Source organism: Spodoptera frugiperda, chromosome 25, assembly GCF_023101765.2.
Source record: "Spodoptera frugiperda isolate SF20-4 chromosome 25, AGI-APGP_CSIRO_Sfru_2.0, whole genome shotgun sequence".
In the NCBI taxonomy this organism is placed as follows: Eukaryota; Metazoa; Arthropoda; class Insecta; order Lepidoptera; family Noctuidae; genus Spodoptera; species Spodoptera frugiperda.
In genome coordinates this window covers 12654208-12674893 of record NC_064236.1, presented here as the reverse complement: position 1 = coordinate 12674893, position 20686 = coordinate 12654208, and the positions used below count along the sequence as shown (strand labels likewise).

Sequence of the window (20686 nt, the reverse complement as noted above, 5' to 3'; positions counted from 1 at the left end):
AGCTCCCGCTACTGGTCGGCTCCTATTTTTATATTTTTAAATGTTATTTTGTTTTTTATTTTTATAAGTAATATTTAAAAATATAATTTTAGAGTGTTATAAATAAATAAAAAAACAGATACAATTTCTTTGTCAGGAAAATACATAATACTTAATATTGTTCACGCGGATGAAAGATTCTAACAACATAATGTCACAGTAAAAGGTATTTTGTAACAATGTAATGTAACACCACGTATCCAGGAGGTATGCGGAGGGGTACTCTTACAATGGTATACTCAGCAGAATCCCATGCAATAGAGGATGTACAAACTTTATCTGAATTACCATACACCGGGTACAGTTCCGGACTTCTAACTATGACTGAGAAAGTTTCTAAAAACTGAAAATAGATTGGTGGTTCGAGTTAATCGACCCACAAGTCCATGCAGTCGCTTATAATAAACTAGATGTAATTATCATATAATATAACATATGTCAAATAAAATTAAAGGGTCGTTATTATAATTGGCAGGAAATGCGGGCATTGCTTTAATAACGCACAGGTACAAAGGATATCATGACCGAATCATACAACATTCAATTATACTTAAATAGCATTTTGTTCCACCATGCCTTAATAAGTAGGTTTGTTACACATTTCACAGTTTAAATGAACATATTTTTATTGCTAAACATGTAAACATTAGTCGTTAACCAATAATTTTGAGTGTATAAAGGGAGCTATACCTATATAATTTTAAGAAGGATTAATGAGGTACAGGAAAAACGCAAACCACTATTATTTTGTATTATTAGATTTTGTGTTACTTTTTTTATAGATTCATTGATTAATACGATACATTAGGATATAACAAGAATAAATACACTTATATTATGCAGTAGAATTCGTCGTGTAGTAGTTACACAGTTCTGCAAGTTTGTACATATAAGTGAGGATATAAGTAATATAATTGGTAATCATGATTATAACGGGTTGTGGTACAAGGTTACAATCATAAAAATGACAAAGAGGGGTTATTTTATTCAGTGACTTTAAATAATAAGTAAGCCGGACTGATGGTTGCCTCAGCCCTCCGCCTGAGGCAACTGACTGCCTCAGGCATCAAGTTGTTTCCAACTTCATAGGATTTTCCATATCAAAATAGGGTTCTAGTTACGTATGACCTGTATAGTAAAACCCAATAGTCGTTTTATACTCAGTTGATGAAATAAAGCAATGAAGAAATGGATATATTATTATCGAATACATTACTCGGGAACGAAAGCTGTCAATATTGAAGTTATTAAGTTAAGTTATATTGTTTGTAATACGAAAAATTCAAAGTCAATTTTATCAATTGTTTCGAAACAGTGGATAGCGATGACATTATACCGTACATAACAGGAATACACACAGCTTTTTGTTTCTATTAAAATGTCGACGACATGTTATTTCAATTTGCATTGACCCTTTCACCCCAATTTGTATGGAAAATAATTGAAATTGTCTTGATGGTTGTTAATAAATTATTGATCTGCACGGTCCTCGCTACCCCGGCCACATTCTTAGCTGTCGATTTATTTAAATTACACTGATATTGGGAATTGGTTTCCGCTTCTACTACGGCACTGACAATATAATTTTAGGCCTAGTCTATAACGTCATGACATTTTCAAACGCCTTCAAATTGACGATCAAATTATTCTAGCTTTGTCGGAATATGTTGGTTGTACGTTTTGTGTTATATATACATCTATTTATATCTACACAAAAACTGTAGAGGTTATAATTCTGTACATTGAATATAAAAAAATTGTAGGGAGTGTTACAAGAAAGACACTAAAGCCAAAAATGTGATTAAAAATGTTTGTATGTCTTGTTCATGCATCACGCAACAACTACCGGTCTAATTACCATGAGACTTGGTATAATTATACTTTAATATCCTGGGCAGAACACTGGGTGGTGTTCATCAGTGAACGTCTTGTGATATCACATTAACATTGTATTATAATAAAAATTCTAACAGTAATTTAGCTCCTAATCTTTTATTACCTAAACAGCAGGTTTCTAGTTCTGTACTTTAATACAGTGACGTCACAGTGACACCTTTGCGAATCATAAATTGCTGGAGAAAACACTTTACTGGTGTTCAGGTGACAATTTTCTTGTCAGACGAAGCTTGTATTTGTCGTGACACTGCTGTCACACCTCTCAACAGTTGGTCAAAGTGTTTTATTTATATGTTTTACTTTGTTTTGTCTGAGTGACTAACAGTAAGGAAATAGGTAATGGACGTGTAGAAATTGGAAAGCAACCCTATTAGTTATTAGTCCGCGCGCGCCTTAAAGATCCATCGGACCATCACAGATGGGGCTCAATAGGGCTATGCCTGATCCGGAGCTGCGGACTACCTAGCGGGGCTCCGACTCGAAAAGCAGGGGAAAGAACGGGGTGGTTTCTAGTCAGTAAGATTTTGACATTCTCGCCTTACACAAGGCGGGAGAAGCCATAAGACTATTTTCATCCCGCAAAAAATAGTAATTAGTTATTTTCTGTGCCGCATGTCGCCACTGTACCTACTACAGAGTGACAACCATTTTTTCTTCCCTTTTCTGTTCCCACCGCAAGATAGATTACACGTTATTGTAAATTGTAACTAATTAATAAAGAAACTAATTATCTAATAACAGTGCTTCATTGTAAAAACCTAATACGTACATTATGAACCGTAGCCATTGTGGCGGCGATCGGATCAATGAATCGGGATATATTTGGAAGATGAAAAAAGTGTTATGAATATTAAACAACAAAGAAATATAGTTCAACTTAATGAATCATGCCATTATAACCATAAGATAATCACAGCTGATTCTATACTAAATTCTTCAGTGGCCTTTGGTTGCATATCTATGTTATTCTATAGTATTACCAAGTTTATGACAGATTCGATATCCGTTGATCGTCCAGCGCTGTTCAGTATCGAGGCACTGCAAAGTTTCTCATAAATTATATACGAACATTAAGTACCGCTAAACCGTACTTATTTTAATGTACTTTTATTCTTAATTACTTGGTATTTTATAAGTCTTATTTAATATAGAAAAGGTGTGCCTTTTCTATATAACTTGTTGTGAGAAGTTTCGGGTTAAGTGGCAATATAATAAATAGGTTCTTATAAAGATCTTCATTTAAACACAAATTCGTGGCAAAATACTTTTGAAACTCCGAAATTATTCAAAACTAGCTTCCGCCAGCGACTCCGTCCGCGCGGATGTCGGTCTTCGCGTGGAAGTTTTATTTCTCCATTTTGAGTAACTCTGACAATGATATCTTATAAATATCTATTGGACCCAAATACGGCGAGGCCCATAATAATTAAGGAGATCCGTCTATTGAGCTACTGCTGTTGAGCTCGCGTTCTGTAGAATAAAACTGAAAACTAAAGAATTTTTTTCTACGTAATTTTCCGGGATAATATGTATCCTATTTTATGCCCAGGATAATAAGGTATAATTATACCAAGTTTCATCGAAATCGAACCGTTAGTTTTCATGTGATGCCTTCATGAACATACAGACAGACAGACAAAACAATTTTTAATCACATATTTGGGTTTTGTATCTGTCCAGTAACACCCCTGCTATTTATTTTTTTCATATTTTCAATGTACAGAATTGACCCTTCTACAGATTTATTATAATATGAATGAATTAATGAAAGTGTTATAAACTAAATGAGAGTGTTATAAACGTAAGAGTAGACAAAAATGATCAGAAAGCTCCGAACTGCTAAGCTATCGGGAGTTATACGTGTTTGTTTTTGTGAGTCAACCATAAAAGATAGGCATTTGCTGACTTGTAATATTGTTTAAACAATTTTAAGGAGAACATTTCCGTGATACATGATTTCTGTGTAGCTTTAACCATTAAGGCTGCACACGCGACGGAAGCTTAAAAAATGGAGTAAGTTCTCCTGTTTTACCAACATTTCCCTTCACTACTCTGCTTGATTGTAGCGTGATGAAAAGTATACTATAACCTGCCCAGGAGTATGAAGAACAATTGTACAAGTTTCGTTCAAATCTGTTGAGTGGTTTTTGTTTCTATAACGAACATACAGACAGACAAATTTTTTTCTGATTGCATTTTTGGCGTCAGTATCGATCACTAATCACCCGCTGATAGTTATTTTGGAAATATATTTCATATACAGAATTGACCTCTCTACAGATTTATTATACAAAGTGCATAGTGATATTATTGTAATGAATCTTTAACCCTGAACCAACGAATAAATTACTGTTTGGTTTTTAGTACAAGTAGATTGTCATACTAAATGGGATTGAAGAGTGAGATCATTTGTACGCTAGGTTTTTGTCATCCCATACCCCTAGGTTTTACCCCAAAACCCTAGAACGCCTTTTGTAGGTTTCCCCTCGTCAACAAAAAGAAAGTTTTTGACAGTGCCAGTGTTTTTATCACACTAAGTAACTATATAGACAATAGTAGTTAAAATATTAAAAGCAAAAGCTTAATTGCTATTATTCGATACAGTTCCGTTAAATATTAAATAAGTAAAAGCGAGGGATAAACGTTGAATTCTAAAGTGGTAATAAACCCCCATAAATTTGTTCGCCTACCTATCAATTAATTAATAATAGACAATTATACAGATACCTACCTATAATCCATTTTAAATGGGCAAATGTATTGAACGTTTGATTTATAACTGTTTAATTTCGATCAAAGAAGTAAACGTTATCAATAGGAACAGATAGGGTTGAAAATGCAATGACCTACTTAAATATTAAAATGTAGGTTTTAAAAATCGTTGCTCAAATATACATTATGGGGATCACTCATATGATTTTAATGAAACTAGTAGTAATACTTGTCCACAGAAGCATATGTAATACAAATTAGCTCAAAAAGAATAATGCACTTTTTGGCTTACTTACTGGGCCTATTTCGCTCATTTTCGTATGATGCAGCCAAGATGGTAACAAATATGTGGTTGAAATTAAGTCAGAAGAGGTTTATCCATACAGTATATCGCTAATTCTCCATATACATTAAAATCTAAAATATATCACTTTTATTTCTTCAGGGTCAGTACTGATAGATATAACTTGTATGAAGTGAATTTCTTCAATACTTTGTAACAATTTCATAGACCTCTGCGAAATCAAATTTATACAGAAAGCAAAGGGAGCAAAAAAATAATAGTTCATTTTAACTCATAAAAGCTATCGAGCCTTTCAATATTGTGACGTCGGTCAGAGTTTCTCTGAAAGATATTTTAAAGTAAAATCCATTGCTGTAAACTCCAACACCTGCCTAAATATTTGACTTGGGACTTCATTGATATAAAGTAAACCTTTGTTTAGCGACTTTAATTGGATTGAGCAAAATATTGATATAAAAATACCTAACAAAATAAAGTGTGCGTAATTCACTGTAGGCCACAAATCTTTTTATCTACTACATAATAATAAAATCGTAGGAGGGTACAACAGTACATTGAATATTAAAAAAAAAACTTGAGGCGTGATCTAAAACTGATATCGAAACCAAAAATATAGTTTTTAGATTTTTTGTCTCTTTGGATAAAAATGATGAATTGTTATACATGCACAATTTGTTAATACAGGGTGTAAGCGGAACGCTCCCGAAAAACGCCACAAATTGTTTATGTTTTTATAATTTTAATCGTTTTTGTGTTTGTATTATTAATGCTATATTAAAATTCAGCATAAGATTACAACTATTATTGCATAAAATAAACATTGCATTCTTTATTTATTTTTTAAATACATGTTTTTTATCGTCACCTGTTTGCGGCGTTTGGGAGCTTTTCGCTTACACCCTGTATGTAGAAGAAGGAGGGGGAGGAGATGGGACTGATAGAAAACTATCCAAAGATACTATTCCACGCGAACGAAGTCGCGGGCTGAACTATTCTCTTTTATTTTAACAAATCTACTGTGATGTATAGCGAGAATATTATCCTACAATCGCAAAATTCAATGCGAAGTACGGTAGGTACCCTCACGAAGTGAACGACTCGTAAATATTTCATCACCTATAAAAACTCATACAAGATCACTAAGTCAGTAATAATAGAACTTTTAAATTAATACTTATTAAGTATGTCCAAAGTTACAACCACAAATATGGACTAACAAGAGTGTTTCATATCTAGTTCATGATGGTAAATTCTCCAAGTAAACTTCCTCTATTAATTTGCGAAAGCTGATCAAATATGCGTACTGAGATTAGTTGCCATTTTCAATTACCGATTTAGAACGTGTGTTGTGAAGGAACTTCGAGGGGCTGCCGTGCAGATTGATCGACTCACCAACTTAAGTAATGATCAGGTTTATCTATAGATACGTACAAATGTTTGCTATTAGCTGAGCCAGGACGAAATTTTAATACATCCGATATTGATATTATACCTACTATTACCTAACATATCTTATGTATAATTACATTTTAACTGAAAAAATAAAGAATACGATACTATGATACTTGGATGGCCGGCAACACTTTTGTAATCCTTTGCAAGTACCCAATTTCCATGGCCCGCGCCCGCTGGTCACTTACCATCAAGTGTGTTCGTTTACCTACTATTCTACATATAAAATCCCTAGATTTCAATTTAAAATCCTGTTAACAAAGATAAACTTCAAATAATTTCTTGGTTATTTCTATTTCAATATTTACTTAATAACTGAGTTACTGCGACGAATGTGTCATCCAGTGTCTCAGATAAATTAAGGTTTTATTTTATGCCATCCCCGAGATCAAAGTACTTGACAAGGTCAAGGGCAATGAGAAATCGAGATCAAAAATCTGCAATTTGGAATATTATTGTCATTTTAATAAATTGGTATAACTGGAGTGTATTTTGTTGAGGTAGAAATTTTCTCAAGATGAAAAAAGCAAATCGGGGAACGTAATCAGAATGTGAATGGTATAAATAAAAAATGAATAAGTAACGAAGACCGACTCCGAGAGTAACCGACTCGCTCAGGCGATGTGTTGGATGAAAACAAACAACTCACGCGACGTGTACTTAAATAAAATGAAATGTAATTATGTTTACTTATTTATTTTGGTCATCGTATAGTAACTACATAAGTACATATTCTGGTCGATAACTATTGTCCCATTGTAAATGAAGAATCTATGCAAATTCTGATTAAAGTGTCGAAGACTGTCTCGTTGGCCGAGAGGTCGCTAGTGCGACTGCTGACTGCCGGGCAAGGGGACCGACTGCCGGGCTGCTCGGGTTTGGTTCCCGGGTCGGGCGAAGTATTGTTGGGCATTTTAATGTTTTAGGTTCACCACCTAATACATGGAACTTACAACATACATAATGAAAAGTGGGTGTACATTGTACAGCGGCATTACTTTGCATTAATGTGCCTACCCTGACGGGGATAAAAGGCGTGACGGAAAAAAAATGAAAGCTTGTCTACTACATCTATCATTAACCTATTTAAAATAAAGAGGTTAACCAGAGTTAATCCATAGAAGATGAATGTTTAATAAATGCAAAAATCTGTAACGACTGTAAACGATCCCAGAGGTCTTTATCCAGGCTTAGTGAAAATTTATCGGCTCTATATCCATCTGTTTCCATCCCATGTTTATTTAATATCGTAGTAACATTATACATGCATAAAATAATATGTTGTGTAGTTATTTTCCATGTCTCTACGGCTTTCTCAATTATTGTATATGTTGCTCTTTGCTGATAACCTTATGGGCGCAACCTCTTTCCTCATGGATGATAATTTAACATCTTAATATTTATTCGCATTCAATTACGTACATCCGTTTGCAAAAGATACAAATCAAATTATGCAAATGCAAATCAGTTGGATGTTTTTTCTTTTTGTATAAGAATTGTATAGGCATAGCCTAGATTACGTCTTACTTGCTCTCGAGTTACTGCAGCAATCGGTAAAAACTAAAATATATTCAAATTCGACACTTCCACGAACCTTAAAGGTGAAACCGCACTAGCGCGGCACTACAGCGGAGGCGCGTCGCGGCACCGGAACGGCGCGGTATAAAAATATAATTGCCACTGTTCATTATAGGATAAAACGCACTGTAGCGGTACTGCAGCAAAGCGGCGCTCCAGTCGCGCCGCGCAGCTCCGCTGCCGCTAGTGCGGCATAGCTAGCTGCAATTCTATATGAGGTTTAATAATTTGCAATAGTTCATAAAATTTATCCTTTGTCATCCTGAAGTAAGTATGTAATCGTTTAGGGTCTCTTAAAAGTCTTGGAAAAAGCGTGTGATATTCTCCTTCTTCGGTGCCGCGACGCGCCTCTCCGCTGTAGTGCCGCGCTAGTGCGGTTTCACCTTTAAACTTATTAACCTCGATGCATAGGCGTAGCCAGGTTTTATTATCGGGAGGGGTTCAAGAAAGTCGACCCATTAAATGTGTGAGCAAAAAAAAAAACCTTTGCCAAACAGGGGATGGACTATACTAACTAGAAAAATAACGCTCTGTAATGTCTAGGTACGCATTTTTCGGGGGGGGGTTTGAACCCCAACCCCCCCCCCCCGCGCTCTGGCTACGCCTGTGCCTCGATGTTCAAAGCGACACACCAACATAAAATGACGAGTCTATCAAAAACTTCACAAGACGCACGAGAAATCCTTGAGATTCTTCCATATCTTTATTATTTTTAACTCGAAAATATGAATCTATTCTTACAAACTTATTTTCATTGTTTTCCAAAATCAGTAGCTGACGTTGTTGTAAGAATATACAACGCATAGATAAAAGCGTACACAATATGATGTACAATTGTTTAAAGTTTAGGGCAATAAAGTATATATTTTTACCGCGCTTCACATTGCTTCACAGATAATAACTACCTATTAGCGCGATCTCAAACGCAGTTTGTATTGGATACGGTTTCGTTGTATATATTTTCCCATCTTACCTACTTATTCAATGCATTAGAGATGGCAACAATATTAAGGATCTTCTTTAGTACTAGTCTTGTTATTTCTCTCCTTACAACATCAAAAGTTGTTAAACTTCTTTATTAAAACTTCCCGCACTGTCCCTTAAATTACCAAGCTGTTGTTTCAACACGGAGTATAATAAAACAAAAGTAATAAAAACTAACCAGTGGGAACGATTCGCAATAAAATGTTGCTTTTTAATCGAGCTTAAAAATCTGTAACTCGTCATAATGATGCTATTTAGATTCGGTTATTATTGCCAAAGTTTGCAATAGCATGTTATTAATATAAAGCCCGATTTATAACGAACAATACGCATCGTGTTCCGATCAGCGGAATACATTCTATAGCTTTGTAGGAATATTTGTTTTTACACTTTAATGTGTTTGGACGAAGCTTGTTTTGCTTGAAGTGATCGCCATCGCGAAGATAGACATACTTAGTCATGAAGAAATGTTTGATGTTATCATTTGTGTGAGACCTATTTTATATGAAGAGGTCGCTCAGTTACTGTTCTATTTTACTTGAATATCTATATTGTATTTGTAATGACGGGAATCTCAATGATATTTTAAAATTTCAAGCACAGAGGTGCAGGTGTATCGTTTTGAATAATGATATAACGACCTTCAATATTGTATAATGTTATATTGAAATCGAATTCCACTAATAAAGATTTGTCTCCAAGATCATACCTTATGATCTGCATAATAGCGGCTTGGCCCACATTGCTTTTATATAAATATTATGTACCTAAGTACCTACCTATCTATATAATAGGTATGATGAGTGTAAGAAGTATTAGCAGTTAGTATTAGCAGTTAGTACTTTGAATTTCATATTTATTTGTTCTATTCACCAAAATTATTTGGATAAGTCGTTACTCTAAACATGGAACATAAATATTTTTGAGAATGCTATGATTTTATTAAATATGATAATACAATAATCTTCACAGCTAGAAAGTTGAACATAACGACATTTAAATTGTATATTATAGCTAAAATTGTTGTCTCCTCTTATTTAAGTCTTATTCACCGATTGTTTCACTAGATTAGAGATGTATGTACCCGTTAATATCCATTATGTCACTAGTTTCGTTACATCATCGTTGCTTGTAATAGCCAACCAACAATCAGTAGCAAATGACATAAAAAAGTAAAAACACATTGACATTCATTAAAGTAAAAACACATTGACATACCTAGATTGAATCTAAGTATAATTTAGTTTATTCCGGCTAATTTCTACTACTAAGTACAATGTTATGAAAATTCAAAAAAATATGTATCTACCGACATAGTTCTAGTACATTACAGAGGTCAAGTAACACGAAAGCACCGTACTCTTATTAAAGCTATTGTTTGTACAAAATTAACTTGTCTCGCAAGTGTTGTTTTGATTACATTACGGCTTAGAGCCCGAATCCCTTTCACGGAGTTAAGTTAAAATATTCCTCAAGTTACACTCTAAATGCTCACATTGTCTCAACTTCATTATTCTGCTACGTTCGGCCTACCAGCATAATTTCTACCGAAGCAAATACGTAACGAAACGAAATAAATTACGTTTGAATTTATTTATACTCGTATTATGACATGATATGACACAAGAAGTGATAAGGTACTAAGATAAAATTAAATCCTATTTCACGGGAATTCTTTTTTATTATAAATTGTTTAACTATCAATTTGAAGTTAAGCTTAATATAAAATAGATAAAAGCAACGAACCAAATAAGCAGCACTCTGAGCACAGGAAAAGCACAGAATAGGTATACTTTTCTGTAAAGTTCACAATCGTGCAGGAAACAAAAAGCACGGATGGACACGAACGAGTTATTTGCACAACACGGTCAAAGATAACTATGACTATTCACCACTACCCACTACTCTAGTCACAATTTATGTCATACATAGTACCTATGTATTGTAACGGAGGTATGTTAAATATTATCTTTCCATTGAAAAATTAGCTGCGACCATTTTAAAAATAAATGTTAATATAAAAATAACTAAGTTTAATCACTTAGTTATTTTTCATTGTTGCCTAATGCATTAATATTTAAGTAATGAGTTTTTCCTGAACATCATTTTTATTTCGAAACGAAACAAGTATTGTCAATCCCCTTTTGAAGTACCCGTTTAAATACTCGACTTTAATCGAGTTTACAGATCACCGAGTTCGTCACATGTCGCCGTTCAGTTAAAAATGAATGCTTTTAAACAATTAAAATGAAACTGTTATTGGCTTATCCTACTCAGTCATTTTAGTGTCCATGATATGGTTTTAAAATGCTTTTAATTGAGTAACAAGATTATTGTTACTCAATTAAAAGTTTTGTATTTAATAATAAAACGGTATTTTAAATAAAGTAACAGCTTATTTGCCTTTAGGTTAGGTATACTCAAATTATCTTTTTTGATACAAGTTTAATAGGGATGGTAGGATCGTACGACTTTCATAACTAAATTTGACGTTACAATATTTCAATTGCCAATACTAATAACTTTTTAAAATATAATGAGCTTTGAATGAATAGCTACTTTAGTTACTTTCTTTTTTTATAAACTTGTATTTATTTATGCGTTATCTTTTTTTGACGGGTGAGGATCATTGATGACTTATCCCTCCTTAGGTGAGGCGAGAGGGAGTGTCAGCCTGACTAAAAACCACCCCGGCCCTACTACTGCTTGACCATAACGACTTAAAACGACTTTTGATTTTAAAAATATCGATATAATTTTTGCATGTACCTAACTGAAAAATTAACCTATGATAAAAAGTAAGAAAATATTAATCGGGTTTCAATTTATAGTACATTGCATGTAACTGTAAAACTGACCTATGATAAAGAGTAAGAAAATATTAATGGGGTTTCAATTTCTAGTATACTTACAAATACGTACAAGAACCTTTATATAAATATCAATGGTGAGCAGCCTACATAACGAGAAGTAAACATGTCTGTCTGAAATAGTTTACTGACTGTGCCGCCCCGGTGGCTTCCATTCCATATTTATGTTGGAAGTGGAAGGTGATGGGCGGTCCTACATGCAGTGGAGGCCACGCGGTAGCCAGTCACTGGTGGATCGAACCAATCGATCGCATCGTTATATTCCATCATGTCATTACGCGAAATTACAGTCTTGGTCTAGTCATACAACGTTTCACGACATGTCCTTTTCCACAGTTACCTCAATACCTACCACTACAGATTATTTTTGTCCTCTTAATATGTTAGTTAGATATATACAATATGTTTAGTAGACGCCGACGGATTTTTGGAAGTATAACAATTTTATTGAGTTGCATATAAACGCAGGCCTTTGTTATAAATCATTGCGCTTACTGAAGGTGAATTGTTGTATAATTGACTTACAAGTTCAGATCATCTCATTATCGTGCACGGTATGTTACTTGTGTAATGTTTAAAAATATTAGTCTTAATGAACTAGAAAGTACATGTTGACAACTGCACCAATATGTAATTCAACTCCTCTTATACAGTCTTTTGAGCAGACTGGGTTGCGTAGAAGTACCATGATCTTAATGTACATATTAGTTAGGTACACTTTTGGTCCAATCAATAGCTTTGTGGATATCTATGCGCTGTACCTACCTGCTGTGTCGTTGCCATATTATAAATTAGTGTTAATCAACACAATGCAGATTTGTGGATTAACTAGCCTTGCCAAAATTAAAAATCAGAGTTTATTTGAGTATTAGAGAAATATTTCGGTCTGTCCCGCAGGTTCCTGCCTTTCATGTTTGAGGTACGGGTTCGAAATCTACCAACGGCAAGAAGGACCAATGTGATTTTCCAAGTTATATGTACTTTATTAAACCTGGGCTTATAATTTCTAATTATAAATTTGAAATTGCCAACCAACATTGAGCAAACATGACGATTGATGCTCAAACCTTCTCCGTGTGAGAAGATGTCTTTGGTCAGCAGTGGCCACTTTCTTACAAGCTGTTGATGTTATTGATAAGAGAAATATTCTTTGTCATTTAGGCCTATACTGAGTGCACGGTATGAGTACTTATCCTTTTTATTTAAGTGATAAAATGAACTAAACGCAAATTAATTGCTCATTATTTTAATCAATTAAATTAGTGTTATGTAAACTATTGAAATGCTATGGTAAGCTTAATTGGAAACCTACTTTTTATAACCTGTCTGACAATGTTGATGAACTAATTTTATGTTAGTTCGCATTATGAAATGTGCTACTGAGCAGTTTGTCGACTGGACTCTCGACTAAATGGCTCAACCGCTAAAATTTTTAATCTTTCTGAAATAAGAATAATGCCTAAAACGGGACATTATTTCCAGCTTTTAATTACCTGCCTAAGTTTTTATGGCTATAAATGGTTGATGGAAAATGTAAATTAGATAAAATTATTTTCGTTTGTGGCGTCTTCAGTAATGTTTCACGATATTGTTATCATTCAGAATCAACCCTAATTATTTCGGCTTTGATTCAATTAGATTGTTTTGGAAGAAAGTTGTACAAGGACGTATCTTTATTATATTTTGTAGAATGGTTAATCCGTAATTTGTTGTGTACTTATTACCTGTCTATGGGTATCTTTTGCTTGATTTTTCAATTTTCCATGAAGAAAGCATATAATAGCAAGTTTTTTGTGCTACAGGGCTGTAGTGTGATGATCGCCGAGTTGTTCTGGTTGAGCTCGAATTTGATTTTGCAATATTTTCACCATGTACCTATGAAGAGGCGAAAGTTTTTTCTTACTCCACACGAATATTTTGGTATGCCCGTAACCATAAAATTTACTTAATAAGGGTATCGCTTTAGTTTTTGACACTAAAAAAAGATCCTTAGTTTCGTATATAAGTAAGTATAATATCTGGCTTTATATTGCCAGAATGTGTCTCCATATAAATAGGTACATAGGATTTTTGTAATAAGCGGATAATTTATACGGACTTCTCTAAAGCAAAATATTGCCAATGAAATCTAACTGTGTAACATCCCTTTAATTAATGCTTGTTAATAATGATTGTGCTAACTAATATTTTATAATAAATAGCCACTGGAGAACACAGCAGTATAGCAGCGACTATTATTTATTGCGAACCCTTTTAAGCGATTGATTTATTAAACAGCATAAAGTTCCGTAGCACAAATTAACAAACTGCCCGCAAGTTAAACCATTTAAAGCCAACATACCACAAAGGGACAAAGGGAATGACGTAGCAGGGTTACAAAGGTCATTTCCAATACGAATATCTTCGCTTCAGAATTCTCCGTTATGTTATACTATGTTCTATAGAAAAAAACATACTTTATGAAAGCTAAAACTTAGTAGTAATCTTTTTTGGAAATTGGTACCAGGCAGCAACATTCTCTGAACTTCAGTTAATTAACTACGACCCCTAAACCCGCCTTCTAAGCATGGAGATTGTGAATTGTGATACACCGAGGGTGAGACCTATATTTAACATAGGTTATCACAAACAGCCGGATGACATAAGGATGTCTTCCGGCCGTCTGACGGAGCTGTATCGTTTGTGGAGATGAAGCGAAAATCTTTTTCCTTTGCATAATTACTTACATTGATAATGTACTTTGATTAGAAAAAGTACTTCTAAGTAAAAGTATAACTTTTCCTTGTGGTTATTTTAGTCTGCTTCATTTATTTTAGTACAGTGAGTAATGGGTTGTGATTAAAATTTGATAGGAATATTACCTAATGACTAAGAGAATTGATAAAATTTTAATCGTAAAAACACATAATTCTCGACTTGAAGTACTAGATTGGTGGCTACGTGGGCTGAAATAATAAAATTATAGAAACCTAACACTAACTTTAACTACTGCTAATTTGATTTTCAATTCATTGCGTAGGTGATAAAGACGCAAGACCCAATCACCACCTCAAAATACCTAAAACGAAAACTGTATGAACGCAGTAAAAATAAATTTTACTAATGTTCTGTTAATGCAGCTACATAATAAAATTGTGTTCTGGAATACAGCGACTATGTTATCGCTGGATATACATTACGACAAATAGGTATCGTTTGTTAGCCCGTAGGCTTGATTGACGCGCGATAAATATTTGATAATGTACCTACTTTGACAATGTTTTTATAGCATTTGATCACCTGACAGACTTACACACTCAAACTCCCCTTTTTAATTAGTTACCTTTTTACGATGAACAAAAATACCTACTCTGAATTTTTAGACAATTAATTAACGCAACGAATAGAAATAAGTATAAATATTATTGCTTGGGCTTTACATTGTAATTAAGTCGCTTGGCGATCATAATTTTATTACAGGAACATGTAATATAATAATCACTCAAAACTAAGTGTTTGTGTTTCTTAAATTTAACAAAGTTGTTTGCTACGGCGTAGCGCGTAAATTTAGTACTTCGTAAAAATATTACGACTGTGCTATATTTACAAGTAAAACAGATCGTGTGCTGATGAGTATTCATAAACTATCGCAGAATGGCATAGCAAGAAGCGAGCAAATCCGTATCAGTGTGTAGGATATAGGCATCTTAAAATATTAACTTACACATAAACTTACAAGTTATTCGTTCAATTAATTTCCAGGAAACTAATTTATCAAACAATCGTGTACCTTACCTATATTAAACTTTTAAACAAAATACGATACCGTACTGGCTTATTAAATATTTTCCCCCGAAAACCAGGAAGAATTTTATAATCTTTAAACCAAGTTGCGATAAAAGTATGTCAAACACCGGTCAAACAAATCGTGGACTTCCAAGTTTTTATTAAGTAACTCAAAATCTTACCTTGTTTAATACTGACGGCGGCGGACAGACTGCAGCTCCGGATTAGAATTATGTATCATAACAGTTACCAAAAATAATTCTGGTAACGTCTAAGTTTACAAGAACTTTGATAAGAAACGCGAGATAGTCACGAAAGTTGGACTGGATTTTTTATTGAAGAATAATAAAATGGTATTTTGTTTTTATTTATTTTAAGGGATATTTAATTTATATGGAACGCGGCATAGTGTCGCGAGCTCGATCCACGAGCGTGGTTCGAAGTGAGGAGAGAGCGCGAGACGCGGGCTCTCTACCCTCGCAGCGACGGTACACTGCTCGTTCTTTCGGGTGTCGGTCTGTTGGTTGCTTCGCTCGCGACGAGCCAGCCACTAGCGACGCGCGCACTTCCGCCGCTTAAAAATATTACTTGCTATTTTGCCCAACACCTTACTGACTTTACCTTCTGCAATTCTCTTTCTAGTAATACTGCTTAAACTTTTATTTTCAGGGCATTTTATGATCTGCATAGCTTCATGAAATCTTGAGTAGGTAAGAGTATACTTTCAGTTAACTTCAATTTTTTCTTTCTATATTATGAAAGAGGAAAATCATGTATCTACATGCATCTATTAAGATATTTTCATAGTAAATTGATTGAAACTGAAATGTAAACTATTTTACTCATTCGTAGGTGACACGTAATTCAACATCACAACTGAAGTGGGACTAGGAAAACTTATACTTTTATATAGATTTTCATATTAAAAGCTCCAAATACGATTACAAATATACGAGTAATCAGCAACATATATTTGCGAAACACTCCAGCAGGCTCTCATGCTCAGCAAATTTTACATCCTCAATGTGTCTAGAGTAAGGTTCCGTTTTGGATGTTTCCATTCAAATATTTTTTTAATAAATGTGTAAATTAGAAGGTAACTGATTATTGTGTGCATTAGGGTGCCTTTCTATCAAAGTGAGACGTACTATGTAGCGAGGATGTTATAACTAAGCTGTGAAACTATGTGACCGTTTCCACAACTATATATAGCTGTGCGAGAAAGATGTGCCACCGCAAAGCAGCTCCATGTGAAAGATCTGCAGCTCGAGTAAAAAACATGTCTTAGTTGAACCTATTACCACCAGTGCTAAGCTATGTGTACCATAGAATATAATTGTTGGAAGCCAAACGCATCCAAAGCAACGTACCATAGCGCATCTCTGATGGAAAAGTACCCTTATACTTTTGTTTCATTTTCATGGGAGTGATAACATCAACAATTTCAATCGTTATAAATTGAATTCGCGTGATGATTATCTTGTGTCCCATCTCTAAGAGTAAGATTCCGCCCGCCCCTTGTCCCAAATGTTTCTTTAACGGTTCTGTAACAACTCCCCAGTACCTAAGACGTCTAAGATATCACATTTTTATAAGAAATTCTTGATAATACTTGTTATACGTATCTATAAATTCCGTAAATAAATAAATGCTATTAATATATATAAAAATCGATTGCTATTCGTTAGACTCGCTAAAACTCGAGAACTCTGGACCGATTTGGCAAATTTTGGTCTTGAATTATTTGTAGAAGTCCAGTCCAGGGAAGGTTTAAAAAGTGAAAAAATATCTGGGGGCACGGCAGTGCCCCCGCCAAGTCGAGCAAAAAAAAAGCGGCACGGCCGTACCATCCTTTTCTCGAAGCAATTCGGGCCTTTTTCGACCCCCTATAATTCGGTTGTGGATAAAGCAAGAAACCTGAATCTTCAGTAACTAATCCGGCATTGTATAAACACGGAATATTTAAAATTTCAGTCAATTTGAACCAGTAGTTTAAGAATAACAACTTGTTAAAGTTTCTAAATTTTGTCACTCACTGACTCACCGATCATCAAAAGTCCAAGGCACTTCTAGCAGACTTAGAAGCTTCATATTTGGAATACATATAGAGTTTAGTGTCTTAATCATGGGAAAACTTAAATATTTTGTAATTTCGGTCCAGTTTTCCAAATACACCAACTGCATCAATAACTTTGTAATCCCATATAAATATATGGGATTACAAAGTTATTTATGCAGTTGGTGGTTGGTGGTGGTTATAAATTTAATAGGTGTAGATAGGTACCTACCATATGAGGCAAGGGAGGGGGTATAGGGTGGGTAAGGGTGTGTTTAGCCCATGAAACTGAACAACAAGGCTCTACAAAAAGAAGTGAGATCCCATCAAAAACATCCTGTAAAAAACCCAAGTCTCGCAGCTCAGTCTTTCTACCGTCAAAAGTTGTGAGATCCATGTAATACCAAGTCGGTTAATCTATTTAGTGTCTACTTGAAGGACCTTCTGTCTTAAGTTATTACATAAGTTATTATCATGCCAATATTAAAAATATTTAACGTTTTAAACAAATAGATCGACTTGGACATCGCTTGATTTGATTATTAGTATGTATCACACTACACAGCACGACGGGCCAGCGACCAACAGGAACGAGAGTTTGAATCGCGTGAGGCGCGAGAGACTAAAGAATCTAATATAATATTGTAATATTCATTTTGTTTTCATGCGATGTCCAAGTCGATCTATTTGTTTAAAACGTTAAATATTTTTAATATTGGCATGATAATAACTTATGTAATAACTTAAGACAGAAGGTCCTTCAAGTAGACACTAAATAGATTAACCGACTTGGTATTACATGGATCTCACAACTTTTGACGGTAGAAAGACTGAGCTGCGAGACTTGGGTTTTTTACAGGATGTTTTTGATGGGATCAAATAATTGACGGAAAAACCCTAAAAACTGCCCTTTCCTTTATCCCATACAAACGTTTTCTAACTAATACGTAGAGTCAATTTGAGCTTTATTGCTATTGGATAAAGTTCATTGTTGGATAAATGCTATTGGATACTAAAAAACAAATGCTATTGAATAAGTGTGCGTTGGAGACTTGGAGCACAGAATCCCTACTAATATTATAAATGCGAAAGTAACTCTGTCTGTCTGTAATTACGCTTTCAAGCCTAAACCAGTGAACCGATTTTGATGGAATTTAGTACTGAGATAGAATAGACCTTGATACTTTTTATTGCAAAAAAATAGCGGAGAATGGGTAAAAATAAGGGATAAATGGTCATATGGAAATTCGTCATTTTAAAAGCTGTAACAGTAAAACTTTGTATTTAGATACTTAATGAGGAACGAAAGAACATGGTCTACTTTTTATTGCAAAAAAATAGGGGAGAGTGGGTAAAAATAGGGGATGAATGGTCATATGGAAATTCGTCATTTTTAAAGTTGTAACAGTGAAATTTTGTATTTAGACACTTAATGAGGAGCGAAAGAACATAGGCTACTTTTTAATAAAAAGGGTAGAAGGCGTAGTATGTTTGATAGAGGAGATTAATGTTTGCTTGAAAATTCGTCATTTTCGTTAATACGTTGCCCGTGGCTTCACTCGCGTTCGATTCTTATTTAAATACACATATACTTATTTAAATCGCCAATATCCCTACAACCATACTAATGTTATGAATGCGAAAGTAATCCTGTTTGTGTTGAGGTTACGCTTGCACGAATGTTTTTTTTTGGAATATAACAACGAAACAATGTATTTTTTTATTGATAGGCAATATATAGGAAATTAAAGGATAATAATATAGATAACCTTGGCTACTTTTCATCATGATTATAAAATGATGAATCGGCGGTCGTGGTTTCTTTGGAATACATATCTTTAAAAATGCTAACAGTAACATATTCTCAAGTAATTCACATTTTAGATGACATACGGCAGCATTTTGACCACTAACACCACTACGCGGACGAAGTCGCGGGCAAAAGCTAGATTCGATAAATTTTCATTTGTACATGTCAAATATTTGGTGTTTCTAAATTCAAATTCTGTAAATAATGATTGACATTTATGAAAAGGGTGAATAAACAATTGTCTGTATTTTTTTTAATCTATTGAAAATGTTGAAAAGTGCATTAAGCATTAATAGAAATTCCTCAAATATTAATAATGCGTGCGTTCAGAAATAATGACAAATTATCAACAGTTACGCGTGTGTTCAGAAATTTATTTTGTGTAAATTAAAGTTTCTATTCACGTTTTCGAACAAACGATGCTCTTTCAATATAGTCTATTGGTGTGAATGACATTGACATTCGTATTGCGCGTTTTTTAAAATATGCAAAATTAAATGTATATTTTTCAATATTTCTGAGAGATTATCTTAATATTTCTTCGAGTTTTAAAGACTAAGAAGATTTTTATTTGCTAATAAGTGTTTGTTAATCAAGGTAAGTTCACATCTTCATTATTGATTTTTAGTAACTTTTGGTGACTACACAATACTACAATTTGGTATACACGGTTATGCAGAAAATGTATGAGAGCTTTTTATTTTCAGTTGGAATTTCGTTTTTAACAATGCTACCAACCAGACGTACAAGCTTAGGCCGCAGAACTCGACATCATTTGGGGCAACAAAAGTTATACGAGACATTTTTTTTAGTTTTAAAACCATGTAGCTGGTGCAAAATATGTCGAGTCAGTGATGTGTTTATTTTGTAAACAATAAATCAAATTACTAATAATAGTCTATAATCCGAAGACTTAATCAGCAACATTTATAACATGTTGTATTTTATAGTGGCATGAGCAAGATGTTCTTGGTAAAGCCTACTACCTAAAGCTGCCGTGGAAGGCTGTTTAATGTCGAGGTTAAAAGTAGTTTTAATTTGAAATGATGTAATGTATTGTGGCAGTATTTTGCGAGCCACATGGTGGTACAATTTGCTATACAATTGCCTGTATACATATTTATATTCTTGCAGATTCAGGGATTTAAATATATCATCAAACAGGTTCCTTATTGCCAGTGCCTGTTGAAGACTATACATTTTTGCAAATATATTTTATG

At 34.0% G+C, this 20686-nt stretch overlaps 1 protein-coding gene across 8 annotated transcripts in view; it reads right to left on the bottom strand.

Annotated features, from left to right (window-relative positions):
• The window catches only part of LOC118264268 (uncharacterized), a 151601-nt gene extending 135504 nt beyond the window's left edge, over positions 1-16097 (bottom strand). For 6 of the 8 annotated variants that reach the window (XM_050704154.1, XM_035576768.2, XM_050704156.1 and 3 more), the window contains exon 1: positions 10712-10864. The gene's annotated coding sequence lies outside the window, so the exon portion shown is untranslated. Of the gene's footprint in view, positions 1-10711; positions 10865-15782 lie in introns of those variants that run through there. The other 2 variants (XM_035576740.2, XM_035576754.2) reach the window with 2 other exon arrangements.
• Between the last annotated feature and the right edge of the window lie 4589 nt (positions 16098-20686).